General features: G+C 32.5%; 1 long non-coding RNA gene across 1 annotated transcript in view; it reads left to right on the plus strand.

The window, feature by feature from the left end:
* The first annotated feature begins 359 nt into the window (after positions 1-359).
* Positions 360-22,964, plus strand: part of LOC125095300 (uncharacterized) — a 57,283-nt gene continuing 34,678 nt past the window's right edge. The window contains exon 1 of the long non-coding RNA XR_007125844.1: positions 360-515. This is a non-coding gene — a long non-coding RNA (uncharacterized LOC125095300). The remainder of the gene's footprint in view (positions 516-22,964) is intronic.

Consider the following 22,964-nt stretch of genomic DNA (forward strand, 5'->3'; position numbering starts at 1 on the left):
ATTGGGATGATGTATTTGTTTATTCTTTATTATGTTAGTCACCATACAGTACATCATTAGTTTTTGATGTAGTGTTCCATGATTCATTGTTTACGTATAATACCCAGTGCTCCATGCAATACATGCCCTCCTTAATACTCATCACCAGGCTAACCCATCCCCCCACCCACCTCCCTTCTGAAACCCTCAGTTTGTTTCCATAGTCCATGGTCTCTCATGGTTCCTCTCTCCCTCTAATTCCCTTCTACATCAAAGGTTTTATAACAAGGTTAGCAGGTGGGGACAGGGAATGGTACACACATGGGTGAGATGGCCTCGGCCAGAAGACTGCATGGGGCTCTTATCTGACACTCTCCAGATTGCCTCGGAGCCTTTTCTATTTTTAGAAGAGGTTGACATGGATAGTAGGTCATAGCATTTAACAAGGGAAGGGCTGACACTTCCCAGACACACTGCCTGTATTCTGCTGTGTTCTGTGGGCCCATGACTTTCCTTACTACTCTCTTCCCTCACTTGTGAGTATAAAACCTGGAACCTGAGGCAGAGAATAAAAACAGAAAATTTTAACTAGACTGTGACTAATTTATACATCACAAACTGATTCATTAATCACTGGATTGGACTAAATTTAACTGAAAGCAGTTAAGTTATCTGTCATTAGACAGACTGGGGACTCAGAGTCAAAGATTAAAAGTCAGCTCTAAAAATAAAGAATAGCCCAATTCCTAAATCGGAATTAGTGAATGAACTAGTTAGTTATGCCTCTTTGAGACAACTGTAGGAAAAGTTTTTTAATAGAAAACAAGAAATAAGGTATGATATCCATAAGGTAATTTGGGATTAGGGGTTGGATCAAGATAAATATTTTACTTAATTCAGGAGATAATCATGTTTAAGAGCCAATGAGAAAGATCCATTGAAAGAGATTTTGAATATTCAAGAGGAGTAAGAGATAGTGTTAATTTAAGTTTCTGACAAGCCATGAAAAAAAAATTAAGGGAGATAGACATGAAGTTATTGCCATTATGGGAGATGGCAAGATGGGCTTAATATAGGCAGGTTAATAGGTAGCCAAATGAAAGGGAAAATATTTGATTTTGTGGTCACCCAAATCCATCTTGGGATGGATTTTATTTTACTAATATATTTTACTAATATATCTTCTGAACCAATTTGTTGTTAATTCTCATTGGAATATTTTCCAATCTTAAAAAAAGAAGGTTGAGGGGATGAATAATAGAAATGTTACATAACTCAGTAGGGATATTTTAAGGCATGTTTATTTTTCATATTTTATTTTGCATCATGCATATACAATATGTGCACAAATATGAATTTTGGAAAGTTCTGCAAATATAAAGAAACAAATATTAATCTATCCTGTTCTTTAATTTGAGTGATGGTTGAACGGATGTATTCAGTTTGTGAATTTATTAAGCTATGTACTTAAGATAAGTGCACATTTTAAAATGTTTATTACATGCCAGTAAAATGTTTAAATATTTAATACTAACTTCCCAGCTCAGAGCAGTCACATATACCATAATTAATGTTTGATGTTTTTTCTACGAATGTTTTATAGTATAAATAGTAATCTCTATTCGAGGCTAGAAAACTATGGACTGGAGCCAAATCCAGTGACTGATTTTTTTCTGTTAATATATATGTTTTATTGGAACTGAGCCATACCATTTGTTTATGTATTGTTTTGGGCTACTTTTGCCATACAGCAGCAGAGTTGAATAATTGTAAAAGACATTTTAAGGCCCACAAAGCATAAAATATTTACTATCTCACCCTTTACAGAAAATGTTTGCCAATTCCTACTATACACTCAGTTCTTTCTTTTTTTTTTATTAAATGGAATACATCATGTATGTATATAAATAAATATATTTAATTTAGCTGCATCATACTTTACCAAATATAATTTTTTATTTTATTTTTCTGTGTTCCAAGATTTACTGTTTATGCAGCACACCCAGTGCTCCATGCAATACGTACCCTCCTTAATACTCACCAAATATAATATATTCAGTTATTTACCAAATTATGGAAGTTGTTTTTTTTTAATGTTTTATCTCTTTGCTCCTGAGATTTTTGTTTAAATTTCATAATATTTTCCTAGGAATATATTCTGAGAAGGATAGACATTAAAACAAAAGGCACAACTTCATAAACCTTCTGAGTATGTATTAGTAAATTGATTTCCATATATATTCCACTTGTGTGCTTCCCGCTTCCCATCAGCAATCATACAAATATTCAGGAACCATTTACATTGTTTTCTGCAATGAGTATTACTATAATAAAAATAGCCTTATTAAACATGATATGGTTTGTTAGTTAAAAATAATTTAAACTAGAAAATCATAGAAATGCATTATATACCTCACTTGTCGTGTCTATTTTTTACAGAAATTGTAATTTTTACAGAAATTTTACGATAACCATGTATCATTCACCAATATTTTAATTTTGGTCTAGGCACTTACCTGAACTTGATCAAAATTTGCTTTTCTTTAAACTTCCATAAAAATATTTCAACTATATTATCTACAAGTTTTAGTTATGTTCTTCTCCAGTTCAGTTAAAACTTGAATATATGTTTGAAGCAATCCTGGTTTTAGAATAATTGGAATATTTACAATTTTACTGTAAATTTTCCGCAATACTTTTGACCAAACCTTATTCAACACCTTTTAAAAAATGAATGAGAAATTGAGTCTTACCAGGGGTGCCTGGGTGGCTCAGTGGGTTAAGCCTCTGCCTTCAGCTCAGGTCATGATCTCAGGGTCCTGGGATCGAGCCCCGCATCGGGCTCTCTGCTCGGTGGAGAGCCTGCTTCCCCCTCTCTCTCTGTCTGCCTCTCTGCCTACTTGTGATCTCTGTCAAATAAATAAATAAAATCTTTAAAAAAAAAAAAAAGAAATTGAGTCTTTCCAAAATGTTCAACTCATTTTCCACAGAAACAAAGCTCTCTTATCTCAGCCGTAGATCATGGCTTATATAATAGTTAATCAACATATAAATTTGCATATGTATTTGAAATAAGAGGCGCCTGGGTGGCTCAGTGGATTAAACCACTCTTGGTTTCTCTTGGTAGACTCTTGGTTTCAGCTCAGGTCATGATCTCAATCATGCTATGATTGAGCCACATGATGGGCACCGTGCTCAGTGAAGTTTGTTTGAAATCGTCTCTCCAGCTCCCTCTGCCCCTTCCACTTGTACTCTCTACCACTCTCTCTAAAACCAAGAAATAAATCGTAAAAAAAAAAAAAAAGAAAAGAAAAAAGTTAAAATCTACCAACTATTATAAGTATACCACTTAGTGCAACATTCTAATACTTAACCTATTAACCATGATAATTCTTTCAGTGGGTATCAATGACTATATTTTACAATAGAAATAGTAGGATTTACATTGAATAGTTTTTTATGTTAACTAAGTCATTTTATGAGTTTTTAATAGGTTTTGAGTAATATGTATGTGTGTTTGTGTGTGTGTAATGCTAATCAACTTTTTTAGAAATATATTTCTCCCTTTCCTCTTTTCATTTTCATTTTGAGACCATCTAGAATTTTTATTTCCAAATTATTGCCTTTTAAAAATTTTTCATCAGTTAGACTGAACAAATTTTAGTTTATTTTCCAATATCATTTCTTGTATCTCGTGTTGTTTTTAGATTTTTAAAAATTTGTATTTTTAGTTGTAATATGGTGAAAATATTAAACAATGTCATTTTAATATGTGAAAATATATGAATGACTTTTTGTTCAACAGAACTAATGATACTTTGGGCTTATGTGTATGAGTTTAATGAACTGTTCATATATGCATCTGTCTGAAAACGTTTAGCTATATTTTAAAATAATACAATGGCATATGCTTAAGGATATTAGTAAAATAACATTAGCCCTCATAATATTTGTCAAATATATTACAGTGAAATCCTTGAATAAAACACCTACTGAAATGTAATAAATTGGTGTTTCCATATATTTTAAAACTCCCATAACTTCTCTAGATAAGTTTGAAGGGTCTTCCTTTCACCTAATGTATTTGAATATCATCATATATAGAGTTATTTTCAAAATCTGAGTTATAGTTCAGTGCACAAAATATTATGTAAATTTTTTAGAATCCTGAAAACATAATTAAAGTTGACGGAGAGTTAATCTGAATATAGATCCACATTTAACGTTACCTTTCACATGATGTTACATTAGGTCAAACATGGTACTATTGACATTATTAAAGAATCATAATAAAATGCCTACCTCTGATAAATATTTGAAATGTGTTATTTTGATTTCCATTTTTGAAAGAAAATGTGAAGCCATATTAAAAAGAAACATTTTAAATACAGTTTACTTTAAACCCTTTATAGCTTTATTGAAAGTCAAGATATGGGCACCTGGGTGGCTCAGTGGGTTAAGCCTCTGCCTTCGGCTCACCGATCTCAGGGTCCTGGAATCGAGTCCCGCATCGGGCTGTCTGCTCAGCGGAGAACCTGCTTCCTCCTCTATCTCTCTCTCTGCCTGCCTCTCTGCCTACTTGTGATCTCTCTCTGTGAAATAAATAAATAAAAATCTTAAAAAAAAAAAAAAGAAAGTCAAGATATGACAGTTTTAAACCTGATGGTTACTAGAGGAGAGGTGTTGGGGGACTTGGGTTAATAGGTGATGGGGATTAAAGAGTACACTTGTCATGAGCACAGGTGCTGTATAAATTAGTTTCAGGTGTACTGAAATAATATAATGTTATAGTATATAATAATATATTCAGTACACCTGAAACTAATATTATATTGTATGTTAACTAACTGGAATTTAAATAAAAATTAAAAAAAAAAAAACATGAGAGGGGCGCCTGGGTGGCTCAGTGGGTTAAGCCGCTGCCTTTGGCTCAGGTCATGATCTCAGGGTCCTGGGATCGAGGCCCGCATCGGGCTCTCAGCTCAGCAGGGAGCCTGCTTCCGTCTCTCTCTCTCTCTCTCTGCCTGCCTCTCTGTCTACTTGTGATCTCTCTCTGTCAAATAAATAAATAAAATCTTTAAAAAAAAATGAGAGTTTTAGTTTCAAAATCAGAAGCCCTCTCTTTTTACATCATTGCAAATTTAATAGCTCAGACAAAATAACATTTTTCTTTTTTATTTTATTTTATTTTATTTATTTATTTGACAGACCGAGATCACAAGTAGGCAGAGAGACAGGCAGAGAGAGAGAGGGGGAAGCAAGCTCCCCGCTGAGCAGAAAACCCCACACGGGGCTTGATCCCAGCACCCCAGGATCATGACCCCAGCACCCCGGGATCATGACCCAAACCGAAGGCAGAGACTTTAACCCACTGAGCCACCCAGGTGCCCCCAAAATAACATTTTTCTAAACATTTTGTCTCTCTGAGAAATTGAAAAAGAGTAAGAGAATATCAATTACAAGAATGGCCTAAATAAAAAATAAATGACAGAAGCAATAGAATCTCAATACTACTGCATTGCAGTAGGATACATGTACCATTAGAAATGACTTACTTTAGGGGCGCCTGGGTGGCTCAGCAGGTTAAGCTTCTGCCGTCAGCTGGGATCATGATCTCAGGGTTCTGGAATCAAGGTCTGCACCGGGCTCTCTGCTCAGTAGGGAGCCTGCTTCTCCCTCTCCCTCTGTCTGCCTCTCTGCTTGCTTATGATCTCTCTCTTTCTATCAAATAAATAAATAAAATATTTAAAAAAAAAGAAATTACTTACTTTAGAACATTAGAAATGCCCTACATACATAATGTGCAGCAGGAAACATGTATAAGGTATGTGTAACTTTTACTAAGGATGTCTCAGCGTGAAAGAGAAATTTCAATCAGTTTCCATTCTGTTCTGCTGAAAATATGAGTGAGGTCATATCCACAAAAGCACCAGAAACTTACACAAATTTCAACCAAGGTATAATATGGTATAATAAACTAATTGATGAAAACCCAAGGGTACATATAAAAAGCCCAGTGATTCTTTTTGCTATTGGAGTTGGCAAATATATCTTAACCACATTCAGAACTATAGGAACTTCGGTCAATTGACTTCTTTACCATCCAAAGACATTTTTGTTTTCAAAGGCATTAAAACAATGATGCAAGTAGACAGATTTACTTTTTATGATAGTGGCACTTTGCTAGTAGAGCTTTCCAATAAATTCCAAATCATCTTCTCAAAATTCACATTGGAACAGGAAGACACTGATTATCCACTGGTAGTAATCAGTCTTTTTGTGTTTTTGACACAATTCTGAATATAAGAAATTGAGTGGCATAATTGAAGAAATTAGAACATTCAAAAGCAACACAAAAGAAGTTATCATTAATTATAGTAAAATTAAGTGCTAAAGTATAAAAATATCTTCTACTGTCTATCAACACATCTAAGTTAATGTACTATTATGTGTTTGGTTGTCCTTCAACATTTTTATGTCACTGTTTGAATTAAACTATTAAATTGCCTAAATTCCTTAATGCAAAACTGAACCTCACAATGACAAAATTTGCCTTTCCTGATTAGGGAGAATTTTTAAAAGATTTTAAACAAAGAGAAAAATAGCTAAAAGCTAGTTGCATTATTTCCTCCTCACAATTGCTTGAGCATTCTTTTGGGAATTAATACAACTGTCAGTGCAGGTGGCACTACCAGCTAAATAGGGTGATTTGAATTAAGTGATGGATCTATCCAGAAACATGTCTTAACCTTGATTTTCTGGATTTCATCGATTCTTACTATTTTAGAACTATGAAAAAACTTACAAACCAAGTTGCAAAGGTTAGAGCAGAAAACAAACAAACAAACAAAACCTGGGAGAAAGACACAAGATTTGGTGTTTTTAATTGAAGTTTTTAAAAAAATGTCTGGCTTGAAATAAAGCAGAATAGAGGACTTGTGGGCATCAGGGGAGTGAAGAGGGTAAAAATTCATACCAAGAGATGTTGCCTACAGTTGCCAGTTTAGAATTATGCAACATGAGTATGCATACTATATACAAATTCTTGGTCTAAATCTACGATTTCAAATTTGAGTGTCCTTTAGGAGTTCAACTTGAACAAATATCGATTTTATTTCTTTTAACTGGCATATACTGAAATATTTCACATTATGAAAGCATAGGACCACAAGAAAAAAAAATCTCAAAACTTAAATTTCAAATGATTAATCTTAATATTTGAGCTAATGTTATTTTTAAGATACTTATTTGGGTTTGGGCATAGTAATATATTTTTATGGTTTAAGATCATTATGAAACCAACATGCAATAAAATTACTCTCACTCTGTCAGTGTCCATAATACCCATTAACTTCCTTCTGTCTTTTTTACAAGGGGTTTATCCATATATAGAATTTTTCATACTTTGACATATAAATAGTGAAATGCTGTACACACTGTTCTTTATTATCTTTCTACTAATTAATATATAGCTTAAAGATGTTCGTTGCTGTAAGTGCTGCCTTTTTTTCCCCTAGTAAAAACTCATTTACTGAGATAAGATTAACTTCTCTTTCTTAGCATAATGTCTCCTAGGTTTGGTCATGTTGTCACAAAAGGCAAGATTTCCCTCTCCTTAGAGACTGAATGATATTCTGTTATATGTAAATACTGCATTTTCTTATTCATCTTTTGATAGATGTTAATGTTGCTTCCATATCTTGGCTATTATGAATACCACAATGAGCAGAAGAGTGCAGATATGTCTTAGGTATCCTGCTTTTAATTCTTTTGGATACCCAGAAGTAGGATTCTTGGATCATATGGTGGTTCTATTTTTATCTTTATGAGGAATCTTCATACTTTTCAAATAGCTCCTGCACCCAGTGCCCACAGTAGCCAAACTGTGGAAAGAGCCAAGATGTTCATTGAGACTTGAATGGATAAAGAAGATGTAGTATGTATGTATGTATGTGTGTGCATATATGTGTATATATATATATATATATATATATATATATATATATATATACATACATACACATAGGAGTGTGATACATCAATCAGAGAAAGACAATTACAATGTGGTTTCACTCATATGGAATATAGGACACAGTGCAGAGGATCATAAGGAGGGAAAACTGAGTGGGAAGTCATCAGAGAGGGAGAAAAACCATGAGAGGTTCTTAACTCTAGGAAACAGAGGGTTGCTGGAGGGGAGATAGGTGGAGGGATGGGGTAATTGGGTGATGGGCATTAAGGAGGGCACATGATGCGATGAGTACTGGGTGTTATATGCAACTGGTGAATTACTGAACTCTACTTCTGAAACTAATCTTGTACTATATGTTGGCTAATTGAATTTAAATAAATAAATAGATAGATAGATAGATAGCTGCAATCTTACCATCTTATATTCCAACCAACAATGTACAAAGGTTGCCTTTTCTCTACATCTTTGTCAATGCTTGTTATGTTTTTTATTTTGTAATAGGTATAATTTTGTTTATTGAGATATAATTGTCATGTAACATTGGGTAAATTCAAGGTGTATAATGTGTTATTTGATACATTTGTATATTTTAATATGGTTACCACTGTAGTGTTAGCTAACCTTTATCACATCACATTATCAATATTTCATTGTAGTGGAGAGCAATTAAGATCCAGTCTCTTAGTAACTTTGAAGTTTATAGTATTGTTGAGTATATTCTGTGGAATCGGAGTATAATGATGTGCATTAGATATACAGGGCTTACTTATCTACTAGTTACTAGTCTGTACCCTTGAAAAATATTTCTTTTATTTATTTACCCCATAGCCCCACCATGCTATTTTTTGTTTTTATAGGTTCAACTTTTTAAAATTCCACATATAAATAGTATCATAGAATATTTTTTCTCATATCTGTCCATATTGTTGCAAATGACAGGATTCCTTTATTTTTTTAGTCTGAATAATATATTATATGTATAATATATATATAATTGTGAAATATGTATATACTATATATACCCATATATACATATACCTATATATATATATATATGTATACATACACCCCCCCCACACACATATATATATATATATATATATATATATATATAATCTCACATCTTCATTAACTGTTCAAGTTTGATTAAGCCTTGGTTGCTTCTGTAGCCTAATAGTCATGAAGTGATATCTTATTATAATTTTGATTTGTATTTCCCTGATGATTAGTGATGTTGAACATCTTTTCATATACCTGTTGGCCATTTGTATGTCTTCTTTGGAGAAATGTCTATTCAGGTCCTTTGCTCATTTTTTAGTTGGGTTATTTGATTTTTTGGCTATTGAGCTGTAAGATTTCCCTATATAGTTTGGAATTAACCCCTTATTAGATATATGGTTTACAAGCATTTTCTCCAATTCCATAGGCTACCTTTTCATTCTATTGATTGTTTCCTTAGCTGTGCTGAAGTTTTTTAGTTTGGTGTATTTTCACTTACTTTTACTTTTTTTTCTTGTGCTCTTGGTGTCATATCCAAGAAATCATTGTTAAGACCAATGTCAACAGATGTTCTCCTATGTTTTCCTTTAGGAGTGTTATAATTTCAAGTCTTACACTTAAGTCTTTAGCGCACTTTGAGTTGGTTTCATATATAATATAAGGTACAGGTCCAATTTCAATGTTTTCATGTGAATATCCAGTTTTCTCAACAATCTTTTGTTGCAGAGACTATCCTTTCTCTATTGTGTATTCTTTGTGCCCTTGTCAAAAATCAATTAACTGTGTATGTGTAGGTTTATTTCTGGACTCTGTATTCATCTTTATTATTACTCATTATTATTATTACTCATTATTCTGAGTTTTTATATTTCTGTTTGTGATCTTTTTATATATAAGATGGTAATTTACTAAACATTTTCTATAAAATTTTATTGAAGTATAACATATATTCTCTAAAGTGAACTAATCTGAAGTTTATACCTTGAGGAACATTTACAAGTTGTAGAGAGGAACATTTGTGATTTAGATAGATATTACTAGCAACAAAGATGTCTTCATTCCCTATGAAACCAAAAGTAACACTATTCTAACTTCAAGTTCCATGGGTCAATTTTGGAGATATTATGTTATTTCTATTTAGTAATGTATTACATGGTTATACTACATTTCCTTAGGCATTCTAGTGTTGAAAGTCATTTGATTTCCAGTGATGGCTATGAGTATTTTGTACATGTCTTTTGTTACATGCATTTATCTTCTCATTTTAGCCATTTTGTCCGATTTTATATATATACCTCAAACTTGTATTTTCACTCTGACTAATGATACTGAGCACCTGGTCAGATGCTTATTTAGATATCCTTTTCTTTTTTTTTCTGAGCATTTTTTTCATCTATTTCCTGATTTTCCTACTGTGTTGTATTTTTTAAATTGACTTGAAAAATCCATTTATATAATCCATGGCAATATCACCCTTTTGCAGTTATTTCACCCAGATGTACTAGGAGCTCACATGAGATATTAAGGATGGAGTAAGAGGCTGGAGAAGGCCTTACTGATGGTTCGGACTTGGAAAAATACTGCACCCTTCACCATGGGAAAGTTGTTAAGGCCTCCCTGGATTCCTCTTCCTACACTTCTAATCCTATAGATAAAAAGTCTTACTTCCCCCTCACATTTTTCTGGGTCATTCTTTTGAGAATAGATATAAATATCAGCAGAGACCACAGTATAAGTCCAGAGTGATTAAAGTGATGTAAATTGAGGATTCCTGGAAGATAAATCTTCCTAAGCACATGTCCTCTTCTTGATTTTCTGACAATTTCGTTGTTTTTGTTTTGTTTTTTAAGCCTTTAGGGTTAACCTATCAAATGCCATTCTAAAATGTAAGTTGGAAAGTGAATCATTAGAAAATTGTTACAATGGGAGTTTAAAAGTAAAATAGAACAAAACCCTAAGACAAGGAGACAGGAATTGATGGTTTTGATCCAAGTGAGATTGAAAAAACAAAGAGAAAGAAACAAGCAAACAAAGGTGTTTGGCTAAAATAACATAAGGAATCACAGTGAACTTATCCTAAGGAGGGAAGAGTAGAGATGGTAACAATACATACATCATTACTTTCCCATGCAATTATTTTTTTCTCTGTAGTCTAGGGAGATTGCTTAAAGCCCTCATCTATTTTCTCTTAACCTCTATGCCCCATGAAGGGGAACAGTCTCTGGGGGAAAGGAAGGGAAAGTTGTGAAAAGATCCAGTACATTTCAGTGTGATTTTTCTTTGTTAATTAAGTTGACTTCTCAGCTCTTGACTTTCTAGGTTGTTCTCTAATGCCTTCAAATACGTGGGAAGTTTTGTTTCAAATTTGTTTATTGTTTTTATATTTTATTTGTTATTACTGTTTTAGTAATTTATCAATTGCTTTTTAGAGTTCTTTATGCAATAAAAAAGTGTATCTAGTACTTACCAACCTATATGGAAGTATAATTCCATTGATGATTAATGATGATGATGATAAGGTTTTTACAGACATAGAGAGAGAATGTGGGGAAGGAAAGGGCAAAGGGATAGGGAGAGAGAGAAAATCTTAAACAGGCTCCATGCCCAGTATGGAGCCTAATGTAGGGCTTGATTTCAGGACCCCGAGATCATGATCTGAGCTGAAATCAAGAGTCCAACACTTAACTGACTGAGCCACCCAGGTGCCTCCATTGATTATTTTGATTTATAAGAAATATTTGATTATAATATTCATCTGTTAAATAAATGTATTTCCTCTGGTAAATGTTCTTTATCTATTAATAATCTTTGATACTCTTTAACTCACTTTTTTAAATTGAATCTTGTCATTATGCTATGTTAGTTCCTTTTATCATTACCTTTTACTGAATTCCTTGGATTTTTCTAAATCAGTTATTTGCTAGAATATCCCAGTTTAGGAAAGGAGTATCATACAACATTATGACTGACTTTACAAAGCAAAGCATCAGTTATCTGAAGCCATAGTTTTTACTATTTTCTGTAAATACGGTTTGTCTACATTCTCATGTAGCCTTGTTTCCTGTATTAATTCGAATAGTAGCAAGTCTGTGGAGTACTGGCACAGCCTTATTCACCCTACTTCCAAAGTCAACAGACACAAAGAAGTTTTGTATCTTTCTATCTTAGGTAATGCACACTATATTAGTAAGTATATTTCCCGATGGCTGGTAGTTTTCTGAGATCCACCACTACATGGCGTTTTCATCCAGATTGCTTTCTAAGGCTACTTTTTCTCATCTGCTATTGCATGATTCCTTCTTGATCTTGCATTTTTGGGTGGGATTCGCAGGCTTTTTGTAATATTAGCTAATATGTAAATCTAAGTTGCAAAATTATATTCTGCTGTATGACTGAAACATTTTATAATTAAGAAGGTAATAGTAATATGATATTATGAGGAATGAAAAGGAAGTGTCAAGGACGTTTCGAGAAATTTCACTTATGTAATTAAGAATTTTATCAATTTGACATTAAATAACTGACTGGAAACTGCCAATTCTGAAAAAATTATCTCTTTTTTTAAATTTTTTTTTAAGATTTTATTTCTTTATCTGACAGAGAGAGAAATCACGAGTAGGCAGAGAGACAGACAGAGGTGGGGGTGGGGGAAGCAGGCTCCCTGTCAAACAGAGAGCCCGATGTGGGACTCAAGCCCAGGACCCTGGGATCATGACCTGAGCTGAAGGCAGAGGCTTAACCCACTGAGCCACCCAGGCGCCCCTGAAAAAATTATCTCTTAATGTCATTTTTTTTTGTTAGATATTTGAATTTCCTTTTTTATAACTTAGTACTAATCAATCTATTATTTTGGCATAGCACTTATAAAACTCTTCATATTATCTCTTTTACTTGTTTGATTTTAGGTGTATCTTCATTTGGATATATGTTCTGTCTAACAAATCATATATTGAACTTCTAAAGAATAAGATCATTTTTTATCATTTTCCTCTCACAAGGGGTTCTGCACACAGTGATGAGGTAAATGTATCTGTAGATCATTAACCAGCTAGCCATCTATCTTTATGTTAGAACTCTTACTAAAATCCCAAGCTTGTTCCTATTGGCAATTTGGCTTCTTAGAGAAGACTGCAAATTGTGATTACTTAAACAGAGTCTTGATTTATAACTGTTGTCTGTTGGTGTGATTGTTCTAAGGGTGCAAGTCTGTAAATGCTGATAACTCTACCATATGACTTCAAAATTTGCTAGTATTCAGTTCTCGTTATTTTGTTTAACTAGTACTAAAACTGCAAATGACTACTTGAATGTATATACAGTAAATAAATTATATCTTTTTTTTCATTTAACCCTTCTTAGTCTTCAAGCAAGCTTTTTTTTTTTTTTTAAAGATTTATTTACTTATTTTGGGGGAAAGTGCACAAGCAGGGGGAGGAGCAGACAGAGGGAGAGGGAGAAGCAGGCTCCTCACTGAACAGAGAACCTGATGCGGGGCTCGATCCCAGGACCCTGGGACCATGACCTGAGCTGAAGGCAGAGGCTTAACCCACTGAGCCACCCAGGCGCCCCTCAAGCAAGCTTTTAAGAGAGTTTCTTTTCTAGTCCAAAAAGAAGTGACTGCTTAAAAAGTCCCAAATGACTTCAAAGGTGAGTCTAGGATTTAGGTGAGATAGTATTTAGATGGAATAACATTCTCTGTACTATAAAACAGTTATTTGCTGTTTTATTCAGTAGAATATCATTAGAAATAAATAATATTTATTCAGTAGAATATCACACAACAAAAATTTTTAAAACCTCTTTGACAAAACAGTTTTGTGTCCAATGCTCTTACCCATATCAAACATCACAACAGAGATTTTTTTAGAAAAATGGTCCCCTGTCATATCAAGACAACATAGCCAATAAGGTCAGTGTCTATATACACCAGTAAAATAGACATTTAAATCAATAAGACTTACTATAAATACTTTTTGATAATAGTACCAATATGTGGTATATATGCTTTAGTTTCAACTAAAGATCTAACATCTCTCAGAAGGTAAAATTAGTAGTTCTGTTGTTGTCTACCTCTCTGGTTACTATAATATATGTTGCAAATAACTAAGAAAAATATAGTCATTTTAGAGTATATTAAATTTAGGATTTATTATATATCAAAAGTAAAAGTAATATTACTAGAAAGTAATGTAATTTAGCTTACCAAATTTTATATTCACATAAAATCAGACCAAATAACTATTGAGATTGTGATGCAATTTTTATCTTTAAAGCAATAAGTCTATTCATTTTGTTGGCATAATCAGATTTGACCCAGTGGTATACAAGTCATGGAATAGAATTATACTTTATTTTTGAGCTTATTACTCTTTGAAGATAAAGTGTTGCCTTTTTGTTTGGAATGGGAAACCCAACTCTGAATTTTCCACTAAAATACTTCTTTTTATAATCACTCCTTATGGAAATGAAAAAATTTTGTATTAGAGCACAATCCAATAAATAGTGGATTAGTGATGACACATCTTTAGAAGAGACTGACAGACATTTGGTTTTTTATGTCTGAAAATCCTGTCAACATTGGCATTTTTGGACTATACACAGTCTCTGAGCTGCAGTCAAGGCCATCTGTTTGAGTGGCAAACTGCCTATTCATAAATTAGTTGGACCATTTCATCAGGGCAAAAATGCCAAGGAATAATAACTACAAAAGAGCAGATTATATATTTCACCACCTGCTGCTGCATCAATAGAAAACTCACATGCACTACTGTGTTGTTGTCACCAATATTGATGCTGTCTAATCTTCCTGATGTAGGCCCTAAAAAGAGGCATGATGGAGACATTTGAGGTTATCTAAGATGTTAATATAATTTACAGATCAATCTTGAACTGAAAGGAACAGTCAAGAATAATTTGTGAAACACACATCCAGACAAACAAGTCCAGGAGACATTATAAGTAAGTTTATATATATTTAATAACATTGAAGTGATGGTTGTCATTGTAATACAATGTTGACACTTTTTCACATGAGGCAATTTCAGTAATTATAATAAATATTTTAGTAATGAGAAAGGAAAAGAAAATGTATGGACATGTGTATGCATTTCATCAGGAAAATAGAATGTTTGGGTTTTCATATCAAGAACTTATAGGAAATAAATCACTCCACTTGTTTTCAGTTAGATAAAAAGTTACATAAATTAATATAATCTGTGTATAATTTACCATTTATTTTATAATTCTTCTAATGATATCTAATGAATTCACTCAAAAGATTGTTGGTTTTTTCATGTGTCTTCTTAGGAATCAGGAATTAGTTCAACTTTTATCACAAATAGTTTGTATACCAACCTTTTTTTAGAGCCATTCATTTTCTTTCACATGAATACATTGATTTTCACAAAAAATAAGTGTGAAAATATTCTATAAATTAACTGATTACTTTAAATATTTTGGTTATATAACTTTATAACCATCTCATGTTTTGATTGTGAAAATGATCTAAGTTTTGTAACTTCTCTATCAATTTCCACACACAGAAACTATATTTAGCATTTTTCAAACCATCATAGTATCTCAAATCATAGGGAATGTACCTAGTGTAATAATGCAGACTGGTAAAGTTGAGTGTGAAAGAAGTCTAAGCAGCTTTTGCGTATTCTAAAGATTCCTTCACTGTCAATTAAAAAATGAAGGTTTTTTTATGATGAATAATGGAATAGCATATGAATGCTAATGGAAAGGAGCTGGGAGTAGTCACAATTTCTAATATATTATGTGGAATCCTGGCAATACGCCATAATGAAAGTGCTCAACTTATACTATTATGGGAGTTCCCATGCCCCTTCAATATCAATCCAATATTCCACTATATCATTTTTCTTTTCCACGAATAAGATGTTGTAAAGAAATAAAATATGTTAGCTTTGCAGAATCAGCAAAACTTTGTGAGGCTATACCTTTTAAAAAATTAGATCCTTTTCCTACTTTGAATGACCCAGAAGTTTTAATTTAATGAAGTCATTAGCCTACAACATAAAGCCAACAACTTAGGAAGGAAGTCTATTGTTCAATATTCATACCACTTCCACCTAACATTCTTATTGTTATACATGAAAATGTTCATTTTTGAATGATTATTTTAAGCTATAAGGTGTCGATACTGAGCTTTACATGTTTAACCTCCAAATACTTATTACACATTGGGTTATATTAAAGGGTAGTTTTATTCTTTGAGCTTTTATTATAAACTGTGTTCTGCCCACTTTAGGAATTTAAATTTTTAAAAAAGATTTTATTTATTTATTTGTCAGAGAGAGAGAGCAAGCGAGCACAAGCAGGGGGAGTGGTAGGCAGAGGGAGTAGCAGGCAGAGGGAGAAGCAGGCTCCCTGCTGAGCAGGGATCTCCATGCTGGACTTCATCCCAGGACCCTGGGATCATGACCAGAGCTGAAGGCAGACACTTAACCAACTGAGCCATCCAGGGGTCCCAAAATTTAAAAATTATAAAAATAACATTGTAAAGACTTAAAATCTCAAGAATTCATAAATAGCATTTATGTATCACAAAATAAAATGTAGAAATCAAACAAAGAGAATAAATCATGTTCTTTGGGATTCAGAAAACCAAAAGTAGATATTCCACTGAAGATAGAAAAAAAAGATCTGTGTGGTGGAGTTACTGTATTTGAATTTGATCTTGGATAATCATTTGGGCAGGGAAACAAATCATCCCTAAAATGGAGGATGAAAATTGACCAACAGAAAATCCAGCTACATCTCATCAATAAGTTATCAAGAAAAGTCACAAGCGATAGCACTCTAATCCAGGGAGAGTGTCACAAACATAAATAGAGACCCACTCTGGGATAAAGGTATAAATGGAAGACTAAAGATTGAGGGTGATGCAAGAACATTAATTGAAAAAAATCTTTAATAATCCTAACTGCACTAGATAGCTCTAGAGGAATTTTATGCCAATGATGTGTTGACAGTAACCATAGCAAAGAAGTAAAATGGAACAAAACAAAACAAAACAAAACAAGACTCTCAACTCTGGACTCGATTGGCTAAATCCCCACAATAACCATCAAGCAGAAAATATGTATGCCCTTTTCCAGGAATGAATGTCTCTGCTGTTCTATGCCCAGAATTCAGTGACAAATACTCAATAAGAAACAGACAAAAAAAGAAAAAAAAGAAAAAAAAAAAAGTTCAATGCACTTTCAAGAGACAAAGCAAGCAACAAAACCAGACTCAGAGATGAATCCATATGTCAGAACTAAAATACAGAAAATTTTAAATAACTATTATATTGTATAATACATAATGTGATATACACATTAAATTTTTTAGTGGGAAATGCAAAATGTGCATAATGATGGAGAATTTCAGAAGGTAATGGGAATAATAAAAGTCAAATAGAAATGCTGAAATTGAAGCTATGATAACAAAGATGAATTTTTTTGAAAGGCTCATAAGTGGACTCATCGTAGTTGACTAAAGAATCAGGAAAATTGAAAATAGGTCATTAGAAATTAACCATACTACATACAGAAGAAGAATTATAAGAAAGAAATAGAAGTGAGCATTCAAAAAATGTATATTTCTGGAATCTCAGAAGAAAAGAGAGAAAATAGGGAAGAAATATATAAATTGATAACAGCTGAAAATTTTCCAAAAATAATAAAAAAGTCGCCAAAATTCAGGCCCAACAATCACAGTGGACCCCAAAAAAGATGGACAACACACACAAACACATACCACCTAGACATTTCATAAGTAAACTGCTGAAAATCAAAGATATAGAGAAAGCATTGGAGATACCCAGACAAAAAGACCCATTACATACAAAGAAGCATAAAGAATAAACAGCAGGCTTATATTTTGAAACTGTGCAAACCAGAAGACAATGGGTGACTTCTTCGAAATACCAAAAAAAAAAAAAAAAAAAAAAAAAAAAAGTTATCAACCCAGAACTCTACACTGTACAAAAATATGTTGGAAAAATGAAAGAAGAACCAACTTTAAACCAAATGAAAACTGAGAGAATTTGGGGCACCTGGGTGGCTCAGTGGGTTAAGCCGCTGCCTTCGGCTCAGGTCATGATCCCAGGTCCTGGGTTCGAGCCCCACATCGGGCTTTCTGCTCAGCAGGGAGCCTGCTTCTTCCTCTCTCTCTGCCTGCCTCTCTGCTTACTTGTGATTTCTCTCTGTCAAATAAATAAATAAAATCTTAAAAAAAAAAAAAACTGAGAGAATTTATTGTCAGCTTATCTGTGGGGGGAAATAGATTTGGTAATGAATTACTTGACTAAATAAAAGTGCAAAAAATGCAGTGGGATGTGATGTTGCAGCTTAAGGAAGCAGTCTGAATAGGATTATAAATTTTGGAGGGGTAGCCATTTAGAGAAATGTAAAAACCAAGCCATCTCACAGAAACTGTTCAGAGATTGAGAAAGGCAGCAGGATTATGGTTTTGAAGTTGAATCCAGATATGGAAAAATTGAATAGACATAATCAAAATGGTTATGTGAGTAGTAACAAAAATTGTTGTGGAAAGAAAGCTATGGAATTAAGAAAAATAATAGAGAAATATTTTATTAATTAAATGTGTTTAATTAATCAATTAATGCTTTTAAAATTTATAATGTAGTGAAATAGATTTACAGAGTGTTTTTCTGATTATATATTTTGGATATTAAGTTAATTAACCCAATATCAATATTTAGTAAATGCTAATTATACATTAAGGATAGCAATATTATATATTACAATTTAAAATTTTTAATGATTATGTTGTAAAAATTTATGCCACCAAGTTTTTGCCACTTTGTGTCTTACACATTTATATCTCTCCTTATAAGATAAAGGCAATAGCAATCAGTCCTTATAATAACTACAAATCAAAGAGCTTTAAGTAGAAGAGCACTTTTCTGTTAAGTAAGTTTAAATAGTTCTTCTCAAACTGTAATATACAAATCTTGTAAAAATACAGATTCAGACATTATAACCATGTGGTATCTGAAGTAATGCAATTCTAACATACAGAGCAGTATCTTTGCTATTGTCTGTAAACCATAGTTTGAGCAGCAAAACAGCATCAAGATAAATGGTAAGCAAACTCAAATTTTTAAAGCAGGGTGATTAATGAGACATTACCAAATGTGATGCAAGAAGAAGCTTGACAAATGCTTGCATATTAAATTTTTAGTGTTTCTTGCTGCTCTCAGAAACCAGAAATCAAGTAAAACACTCAGAGCTAGTCTGACAGCTGAAGAAATGCCAATTAGAAGAGAATCAAGGTTCTTCATAAAATAGTCATCAAGCCAAACACCAAATGTACACGTTACGTCATCCAGGCACTAGCCAATGTACAAACTGCATACTAAGTAATGAGAGAGCATAGCAGAGGTCATTTAAGTTGGCTGAGACAGAGAACTATACAACTAACCCACAGATGTGTCAGCTATATAAATTGTGGTTCGAATGTATAAGCATTTGTATGGTTTGTTATACAATAATAGCTAATTAGTAAACTTAAACATCCAAGTTTCCATGACCTTTTCTAGAGTGTGCAGTGTCATATTAATAGTATCAACCTAGATTTTTTGCCTCTTGATTCATCAGCTTTCATATGACCTTAGATTCTATTAAAATCTTCCTTGCTTAGTGCTTTTGAGTTCATAGGAGAATATTCCTTCTTCCTCCTCCACCTCAATCATATTGATGGCCTTAGTCTCCTTTGTCTTGCGGTTGCCTCTGAGGTCATTTAGGGTGGGGGCCCCAGTATTGCGGATATATATGGTGCTCATTGTGTCATTGTTAATGTCTTTGTGTTATCTCCTGAGTCCTCCTCTAACAAGCCGAAGTTGTATTGCTTTCCCAAGAATCTTACATGAGTTTCTCTTCGATATCGCACCATTGCCTTATCTTTTTTTACTTTTTATTTTTATGCTCTGTCATACTTACAAGAATTTTTGAGGTGGACACAATTCAGCACACTACAAACATTCTTCATGTTTCCAAGGGGGAATTGAATTATTTTTCTGGCATCATTTACTTTTAGGCTCAAGAACATTCTTTCCTTCTTTTAAGTTGGATCTACTCATTGTGAATTCTTAGATTTTGTTGATCTGGGAATATGTTAATTTCACTTTATTTGTGAAGGATGATTTCACTTGTTGGTTTACTTAATTGTCTCAAACATTTCTCATAAGCTGTGTTTTTGTTTGGTTTTGCTTTTTCATTTATTTCCCCTTTGCTTTTCAGGCTAAATGATCACTACTGTTTTTCATTTATTTAATCTTTGCTTTTTAGGCTAGATGATCACTACTGACTATCATGCACTCATTGATTATTTCTTCTAACAGTTCAAATCAAATTTTCTAACAGCTCAAGTCACAAATTTTTATTTTTGTTGTTGTGTTCTTCAATTTTGTCCTTTTTATAATTTCCATCTCTGTATTAATATTCTGCATTCGGTAAGTCAGTGTTAACATACCTTCCTTGAGTTCCTTAAGCCTGGTGTTCTTTTATTCTTTGACCATTGTTATAATAGCTGTCTTAAAAGTCTTTGTTTACAAAGTCCAGCATCTGTGGTTCTATTAAGTGTCTTTTTCCTGAATGTGGGTCACACCCACATGTCTTTTCATGTATTAGAAGTTTTTTTTTAATGAAACCTGACCATTTTATATATGTAGCAATTGTGGATACAAATTCAACTCTCCTTCCAGGGGCAACTGTGATGTTTTCTTTCAATCTACATTTGAAAGTAATCTATTATTTTCTGAATATTAGAAAGTATTTTATTAAACATAAGGGTTTTACTTATTTCAAACTTACTGAACCTATACATTGGCTTATCCTTTTCAGTTCCTTCAGTAATGTTTTAGAAGAATTTAATCATTCAGTGATTTATTATTAAGTAAATATTAAATGTAAAACAATTGTGAAGTATAAGCACATTTATGAAGAATTAGATTATCATCAAATAAGTAGTACTATCTCTGTTATAGATTTCTTTACAGCATTTTAAAATTCATTATTTGGAAAATAATCTCAATTTGTTACTTTTATTGAGTATCTTCAGCCGCTGCTAAGAAGAGAACAGATGAGTCATTTCTATGCCAGAATGAAATTCTTTAAATAAATTATAGATGAATACACAAAAAGTCATTGAGTGGGAGAAAACTGATATCTGTATCACTGTGTGATATTTTTAACTCTCTACAATTCAACTCTTCTATAAAAGCTAGAGTGGAAATATGATTGGAATATTTGCTTAGGATCATTTTAATATGGTGAAAATTGTATAGTTTTTATGGAGTTTTTTAAGAACCCAAAGAATTAGTCAAAGGAAAGTAGAGAACTTCCTTACACAGTAAGTATACTGTAATAAATTTCAATGAAAATGGGATAATAAAATATTGAAAATGGAAAGTCACTTTGGAAAGATCAATTTGTGGGAGTTATACACAGATGAATAAAACATACCATTTATAACTTTTACAAAGAGTCTTAGTTCATGCTGTTTCTTTCTCTGTTAGTGATTTGTGTTAGTAATTTTATCTTAGTAGGATAATTTGACATTAAGGCCTAAAAATCACTTATTTCTTTGGGATTCTGGCCTTATGTGGAAGAATATTATTTGGTTGACCACATACACAATGGTTTGCAACTTTCTATGTCATTCTTTTTAGTCTTGATGACTGACTTGTGTTCTTCTTGATTTTTACTAAAATCTCCAAATTTTTTGAAATGCTTCTCCTACTTTGATCTAATCTCTCTTTAGATCTTTTCAGCTTTTCTATGCATCTGACGCTAACATCATTTCTTTTTATCTCTAATCTATTATACATCTCTGAAATCAGATTCTCGTTTCCAATTCTCCATTTAATATTTCTACTTAGGTTTTTCATTGTCATAAGTAATCTGTGTCTTAGTTTGCGGTATGTACGTAGCTTCCTTAGGCAGAAAGGAGTAAATTTTCTACAGGCTATAACTAGAGGGCATGCAAGTAGTCTCATAACACTATGATAATATCTCTTTTTACCATTGATCCAAGTTTAGTCCTAATAACATATCTATATCTATATCTATATATAGATATAGATATGCTTTTTCATAATGTAAAACTCAAAAAATAAACTTATCCTCCACTGATGCTTTTCATTATGTCTTATGCAAAATAGGATCCAATAAATTTAAAATTTATTCATTCTGCATCTGTTCTGTTTTCACTCTGCTTTGCTTTATTTGTTAATTTTAGAAGATTTTTTTGCCTTCAATCAGATAACACCTTAATAAGGAAATGGATAAGTTCACTGATAAACTCAATAGAGGATAGCTCAATGTTATGATAATATGGTATCATGTACTCTTCACATTCTGTACCATCTGGGGAACCTCTAGGCTTCTTCTCATCACTCCTCCTAAAAGTGAAGCTCTTGTATACTTCAAGGAGTTAAAAAAAAACATTTTTAATGCTAAGTTTTAAGAATTTTTTTACATATTTTATGTATAAGTTCTTTATCAGACATATTATTAGAAAACATCTCCCAGATTTTTAATTGTGATGAAGAATAATTTATGTATTTTTTCCTTTGATTTGGTCTTTCTTTTGGTATTGAGTCTTCATCAGGTCCAAATTCCTAAAGTTTTCCATTTTTTTAAACGTCTCATATAAGTACAGATATCTAGAAAATGGATGAAAATTGAAAACTGATTTACCAAATGACCCATCAATTGCACTCTTGGGCATACATGTCAGGAAAATAAAAATCTATTTTTCACACACAAAAAACTATTCATGAATATTTATAATTGCTTTATTTGTAATAAGCCAAAACTGTAAATGCCTCCAAAATCCTTCAGTAGTATGGTTAAACAAGCCATGGTGCATCCATAACATAAAATACTACTCAGCTGTGAAAAGAAATAGATTATATATATATATATATATATATATATATATATATATATATATATAAAACACATAACAAATTCAGTGA

This window comes from Lutra lutra, chromosome 3 (genome assembly GCF_902655055.1).
Source record: "Lutra lutra chromosome 3, mLutLut1.2, whole genome shotgun sequence".
In the NCBI taxonomy this organism is placed as follows: Eukaryota; Metazoa; Chordata; class Mammalia; order Carnivora; family Mustelidae; genus Lutra; species Lutra lutra.